Source organism: Macrotis lagotis, chromosome X (genome assembly GCF_037893015.1).
Source record: "Macrotis lagotis isolate mMagLag1 chromosome X, bilby.v1.9.chrom.fasta, whole genome shotgun sequence".
Lineage (NCBI taxonomy): Eukaryota > Metazoa > Chordata > Mammalia > Peramelemorphia > Peramelidae > Macrotis > Macrotis lagotis.
In genome coordinates, this window is record NC_133666.1 from 537,904,198 (window position 1) to 537,912,127 (window position 7,930).

A 7,930-nucleotide genomic window follows, 5' to 3' on the forward strand; every position below is an offset into this window, starting at 1 on the left:
GAGTTTCTCAGACCTGAGGAGCCCAGGGATGGTGTCTGCGGTTCTCCTGCACCAGAACTCTTCCCCCAGCCTGTTCCAGGAGCTCCAGGTGGACAGCACCAACACCAGTGCCTCTGCTTCCCTGCGGACCCAAGCCCCTTTTGTCCAGCCCCACCGCTGATCCAGCAGGTCCGGCTCTCAGGCCCTCAGACTCCAGGTTCCAATTCAGCTGTTAATCTGGCTGATCCCAGGCTGCGTGTCCCTTGGAGCCCAGACTCACCCGCCGGTACTCAGCCAAGGCTGCTGTGGGAGACAAATCCTGAGGTAGATCTTCCTCTCCTGCCTTTTCTTTCTGAGTTTCCTGGTTTGGCTTAATTTCAAGAGGTTTGTTTCATGTGATAGATGGGGAAGAGATCAGGAGACTTTAGAACTGTGCCTGTCTTCTCTCTGCCATCTTGCTATATCTACAATAGAGATATTATAAGGTTTTTTTTATTGTAATGTAGATATGATAAAATTTTTGCTTCTGGAAAAAGTGTTATGTTAATATGTGAGCAATTGCAAGTCCAGAGGAAGCATAACTCTCTTGTGGCAACCTTTGGAAAGATGAGTGATTTTAATTTCTAAGAGCAATGTGATATTTACTTTCTTCCTAAAACATTATAAGGTCCTGTAGGGCAGGAACTATTTTTTTTTTAAATTTTCATTCCTCCTACTTTATATAATACTCACTACAGAGTAGGTACTTAATTAAATGCTTGTGGTTATTACACAACAATAGGTTTATTATTAAATAATAATTAGCCAAAGTTTAAATCTAGTCCCACTTATGTATTAAAAATAAATTGTGGTTCTGAATCCCTCTGGAAATTCTTTATTCACTACTTATTCACCACTCACTTTATTCACACACACACACACACACATATACAGATACACATATAAGCATCAGTGAACTCACAGATCCATTCAGGTGTCATGGGACCTTTGAATTCAGATGAAGATAATGACTTGTTTTTTTCTTTACCATCATCATGTCATTCCTCTTGTTCATTGTAGAGCAGTGGCTTTCTTTAGTCTTCTGTTTTTGAGTAGTGGTTGCTATCTTCCTTGATATGGAAAAGGGAAAAAAATGGAAGCAATGGAAAATGCAGTTTTTTTTTTAAAACTTCCATGGAGTAGACTGATCAAGAATTGCTTTATAGCTTGGATGAAAATTCTACTACCAACATTTCTGCCACTTTCAGGTAAGCTGCCTTTTCAATGGAACAAAGAAAGTCAGCTGCTGTGATAAGCTAATTTCATAAAAAGTTACTCACAGCACTCTAAAGTTTTGTATACAGTATATACACCAGTGGCTTCAAATATAGGTTATGAATATAATCTCAGGAACAACATGACTCATATTTTATCAGTTTTACTAACCATTTTAACAGTATAAAAGGGTTGGGGCAGCTAGGTGGTGCAGTGGATAGAGCACCGGCCCTGAAGTCCAGGAATACCTGAGTTCAAATCCAGCCTCAGACACTTAATAATTAACTAGCTATGTGGCCTTGGGCAAGCACTTAACCCTATTGCCTTGCAAAAACCTATGAAAAAGAGTATAAAAGGGTTCTGAGACAAAAAGTTTGAAAGTTGCTGTTCCAGATAATTTCTTGAATTGTTTCATATGTGCTCATTTGATCTTCCCAATTAGATTTTCAGGTTTTTAAAGGTGAAACACAGGTACCTAATTTTATATATCCATATCCTTGTAAAGGGGAGGGAGGTTTTGCAGAATACAGAGATTACTCAATAAGTAGTTGTTCATTGATTGACATACATACACATAATTGAAATTTGCAAACCTTTTTAAGCGGAAGAAAAATTGGTTAATAAATTAGGTTGCATAAATGTTTTCATAAAAAGACTCAATGTGTTAAAACATATAGCGGCATGTTGAACCCATATAAAGCACTACACATTCTGTTTTTAATTTTTGAAGGGAAAATTTTTTTCTATACTTTTAATACACAAAAATGTTTGATTAAGTTCATGAGTAGACAAGATAGGAGGACAGTTGCATGTGCTAGTAAAATGAGTGTTCTTCATGATTGAATAAATGTAGTCATGTAAGCTTATTTTCTGTAAGCTTACTGAAAGGATCTTTAGGACAATTCTAATAATAAATAGAATAATAGGAATGATATGAATCTCATTCTGTTCCCACATATTTTTGATTTCTTTTGTTAATTCTATATTTTGAAAGCCTTTCATATTATTTAGCTTGACAAGTAAAAGTAATTTTTTTGATATAGTGTTGAAACCATTGTTCACAAATGTTTTTTCTATCAATTCTACATCTGGGTAATTGTGGGTAAAATTCTGCCTATGATAATGATCCAGTTCTAATACAGTTTATCAGTTGTATTCTCAAGGATACTTGACATTTGAAAGCATTCGTATGGGGATTTATAATAACAGATAAAGTTTATTCTAATTGTTTCAATAAGTTTTGTTATTTTGTTTCAGTTATGACACCCTTTCAAGAACCTTATAGTAATAGCTATTATTTAATATAATGGACTTCTTATGTATAATTCTAGCTAGGGGTCATCTCTTGGCAACTAGGTATTTAATAGGACCATCTTTTTGTAGTCTGCCATGAGATTTTTCAAATTTCTCACACTTCCATCTTCAAAATACATTAACATTAATAAATGTTTAAGACTCCTTAAAAACAATCCATCTCTACAATGTGATATTGATAATCTTGAATTGTCACCATAAATTCATTTGTTTTTAACTAGTGAATTCATAATTTGATGCCATTTTCAATGCTTTATAAAATTGACATATTGATGGCTGAATTCATGTAGATATTTCCCATAAAGGACTTTTCAGTCTAACTCTTGAATCTCAGCTCTTTCATAGACTCCATCTGGAGGCAAAAACACTTTTGACAATTCCAGAAGCACTGTCTTATTATCAGCTTTTAAAATTGACTAATGGAGTGATGTCTGTCTCTCACAACAATATTTTTGATGTTTTCAAAGTTTTTTTCATGGTCTCTGAGATGATTATGATAACTCCATTGTCTTGTGCAGAGAAAAATGGAAATTACTTAAGTTTGTCCATATTAAAATAAGGTTAGAATATATATTTATTAATAATATACTAAATTTTCAAATATATATTTTAGTTTTATATGGTAGCAAGGTATAGAGAAGCAGCAGCATGAAATGAAGATAAGAAATTGGGAAAGGCTAGTTTTCTGGCCTATTGATTTATCTAAGAAGAATATCATCTCTTATGGTACATGTTATCAATTAAAGTTGAGGACCAGGTTTTAGCTATTGCTCCCCATTCCTGAATTCCATATATACCTTGACCCTAAATATACTACAGTATGTTCACAGATAAAAACTTCAATTTTTCAAGGATCTCAGCATGGTAAGTGTGTCTTTCACTAATACCAATAGATGGCATCTCCTCTGACTAATATTTTGATTTTCATAACTTGGCGGGGCTCTGGAATAGAACCTTAGTTAAGAGAACAGATAAACATGTAAAGAAAAACTTAAGCTAATGTTTGAAGGTTTGGATGAATAGGACTTTGTAGTAGTAGAGCTAAGAATGGATAAGCATAATTAGAGAAATTGAGGAGATGTACACTTAGAACTAAAATTTAATGAAAGATGGTCAAGGATAGTGAAGAAAAAAATTCACTCCATAGTCCTATTAAAAGCATTTTCCTATCAGTTTGCTATTGTTTGGAATTAACCTTTTGCATATATTAAATGCCTACTATATACCAAGAACTGACCTAGAACAGTGGAACCATTTTATAATGCTTTAAAACTTAGGGTATCTAAAAAAATTATGGATTGATTTTGGATGTTTTTAGTTCATGATATTAATTTAAAAACATGGGAAAAATATGCCTTCATAAAATAATGCAAAAAAATGAGAAAAATCATCAAATCATCATCACATAGAAAAAAGGAGTGACACCTTTGTGATGGTGCTATTTTTTCAGAATAATTCTTCCTTGTCATAAGCAAAATCAAAACTTAGAATTAGCAATGAGACAATCTTAATTATTTCTATGGCGATTTTTAATGTTCTAAGTATGAATTCATGGAATTTCTGTTCATTATGACATAGTGTTACCATTTTATAATTTAATCCAAAATCTAATTATGATTCATAGGAGATCATTAAAATATATATTAGCTTAATAAACTTAACTAGCTTATCTCCTGCTGGACCAAATTTAATAGAAAAATCTTTGCATCTCTGCAGAGCCTTTCAGCCTTTACTTTGGGCATTCAGTAGTTTTGAATGTAGGTTATTATTATTTATATGTCACAAAGAGCAGGGACTAGGTCAAGAAGTTTCCCTAGTGGGAGCTTGAAAATTAACTGGACAAGTGGTGCCCAGCAGACACCATCATCAGAGGAGTTAAGTGTGCTGGAGGTAGAAGGCTTAATGGAAGAATGTTTACAGTTAGGTATTTTCCCCCTTGAAATTGGGAAGGAAAACTAAGGCTTTCTCATTATTTTGTATCATTATATTTATATCCTAAATGTTGTAAAAGAAATAAAATATTTGTAAAAATCAACAATGGAAGAAATCTTAATCAGGAAAGTGGAGAGAATAAGCAGGCATAAAAGTATACTTTAGGAACAATATGGAAAGTGGGAGGTTATTCGCTTTTGATAAGAGAATAAAAATTACATTACTTTTTTCAGACATTGAAGATAGAGTACAAATCAATATATTTTTATTAAGCACTGATGATGTCCCTTGTACTTACCTTCTTGCTCTCTGGAAACATACACTATTCTATTTGGAACCAAAATATATAGCAAGTCTGTTTTTAACTGAGGTTCATTTCCATAGAATTCTATATCAGAACTAAAAATTACTTCATAGGCCTTGTAGTCCAGCATACATGAACAATATCCTTGTTATAAAATCCAAGATAATTGATGATATAGCTTCCACTAGAAAACCATCAGTAATTGGGAACATGCTACCTCTCCTAGTAGTGCATTTTACATTTGAATGACTGAAAGAATTGGGGAAAGTTTCTTTTCCTCTTATATTGAGCTAGAATTTGTCTTTCTGCCTTTTTTATCCATTTATTTAAATTTTGTTTTCCATACCAAGCAGAACGAGTCGAATCCTTCACTTATTAAAACAGTTTAAGCCCATGATCATGTAGCTCTTAAGGTGTTTCTATCAGATAAACAACTTTAGTTTCTTCCACCAGTCTTCCTTTTAGTTTCATTCTCCATCTTAGCTGCCCTTTTGAGGACCTTATAGTTATACTTCCTAAAATGTGATCCTACACAAAATAAATGCAATAATTATAACAGAAAGCATATTTATAGTGTAGTATAAAGCCTGAAAAATGCTTTACAAGTATTAGCTAATTTTATTCTTTCAACAGCCCTGTGAAATAGGTACTTTTATTGTTATATCATAGATGAGGAAACTGAGATAGACATAGATTAATGAATTGTCCCAAATCACAAGCTGGTAAGTTCCTGAGGCTGAATTTGAACTCACTTCTCCCTGACTTCAGGTCCAGTACTCTACTGCATCACTAATTTATTCTATGATACACATGGCTTGAATGGAGCATTATATTTTGGGCTATCAGCTTCTCATAATTGGATTATTCTTTTAGGACAATTAAAGGTCATATTAGTTTTTGTAGATACCAGTTTACACTATTGATTCATAATGAGCTTGTAATCCACCAAAAATCATGTGACAGTAGTTACCCAGACTTACCATATTTTCATTATCCTGTAATTTAGTTAGTTTTTGAACTCATGATCCACTTCACATTTATAAATTATATAATTTTACTAAAATTATTCCAGTATCTTAGCCTTTAAAAAAAATTGTTGTATCTCCATCCTGTCGTCATTCCACCAAGTTTCACATCATCTGAAATTTTGATTAGTATAGCATCTCTGTTTTTGATCAAACTATTAATTACTAATATTAAAGTAGATTGGATTAAAGATATCTATTGCATTTTGGTAGACACCTTCATATTGGTTGTCATTAATTGCCATTTTGGGAGTCCAATTCAAAATTATATATTTCTAACTATGAAAATCTGTGCAGATTTTTACATGGTATAAAAAAGTTAATTTTTCTACTCGTTGCAAGGAAATTCCCTTTTAAGTTTCAGTGAACCACGAAAACTTAAAATCTATGGTCATCCTTAGCCAGTTCAATCTCCACAAGGAACTGGCTTATGTTCTTGGGCTGATCACACTGTAAATGAATTTCTTCTTCAATTCTGGATGCTCATTTATAGTACTACTGCTTGAATGCTTCCAACTAGTTTCTTTTATCATAGTCATCAGCAATCCCCTAAACAGTAGTGAATATCCTCTAGTTGTTTCTCTGTTGAATTCTTATATGACTAACAGGAACCTTTACTTGCATAAGCAAAGTGACTGAAAGAGTGGATATTCTGCATAGGGGACATTCAATATAATTCCTTTTTCTTGGTGGAAATGGCCTGCCAAAAGTGGTGGTAGGGAGAGGGTGAGTAGGGGTAATAAGCCTTATGAAGCTAAATGTCTCAAAGTGGGAGGCTCAGTGACTGGTCATATATAATCTATTTTACCTATTCCTCTCCATTTTACTTCTAAAACCTTCTGGATCAGACTCTGGAAGTATGGCTGAAAATGGCATCATGGTACTCTTGAGAAGATTATGCTTTGTGGCTTTTATCTCTGAGTATTATAATCATTTTTGGCTTTGCCTCTTGGAATGCACAATGCCTTGAACCTGAGTCATATACATACACACACACACACACACACACACACACACATTCATTGATGCTGCTCATAATTTATTTGTGTGATTTTATTATGCCTCAGAAATCCATTATAGGTTTTGTATTGTTTAGCCGCAAATTATTCCTAGTTTTCATACTGTTTCTTAAATTTGCTTGCTTATCATCCCTCTTACTTAGCTCACATTAAAGTGGCTACTATGGAAAATATACCTATTCCCAACACATTCCCTAACTTGCAAAACTGTGAGGAGGCATGTAATTTATGCTGTTTTAGGTGAACCATATACTATAGATCATCATTATTATTTTAAATTTGATAATAAAATTTAATAATTTTGAACCTAAAGTGGAGATGAGTCTTGGAATCTTTTTGGTTATTAGAATTAAGTAATTAGAATTAACCAACTAGGACTAATTCATTGTTGTAATTCATGGGGAAAGCATGTTTGGGGAGCTGTACTTTATTTATTTATTTGTTGTTTATTTATTTGACAATAGTGAATATCATTTTTCACAAACATCCTATTATAATTTCTCATTTTGTTATAGTGTATAGTTGATTGCTCATAGAACATGGGATGAACATTACCTTTTGCTCTTTTGTTGAGGATTGAAGATAGGGATAGATCGCTGGACTTTTCATTAGAGAACTGGAGTTCAAATATTAGTCCTCCTACATACTACCCACATGACCTTGGACATATCTCTCTGGACCATAGTTTCTTCATTTAGAATATAAAAGTTTTGAATTATAAAACACTTCTCACACAAATTAAATCAGATTTAAATAACTGGGCAAGCATCAACTACTCATGGATAAGCAGAGCTAATATAATAAAAATGACAATTCAACCAAAACTTAACTACCTGTTTAGTGCCCTAATAGTCAAAATTCCAAAAAATTACTTTAATGAGTTAGAAAAAAGTTGTAAGTAAATTCATATGGAGAAATAAAAAGTCAAGAATTTCCAGGGATTTAATGAAAAAAGTGCAAAAGAAGGGGGCTTAGCCCTACCTGATCAAAAATTATAATATAAAGATCAGTCCTCAAAACTATCTGGTATTGGCTAAGAAATAGAGTCATGGATCAGTGGAATGGACTAGGTACAATAGCACGAAACGATTATAGTAATCTGT

General features: G+C 33.1%; 1 pseudogene; it reads right to left on the reverse strand.

Annotated features, from left to right (window-relative positions):
* Nucleotides 1-6,186: 6,186 nt before the first annotated feature.
* LOC141499341 (eukaryotic translation initiation factor 1 pseudogene) lies at nucleotides 6,187-6,475 on the reverse strand (annotated as a pseudogene).
* Nucleotides 6,476-7,930: the final 1,455 nt, after the last annotated feature.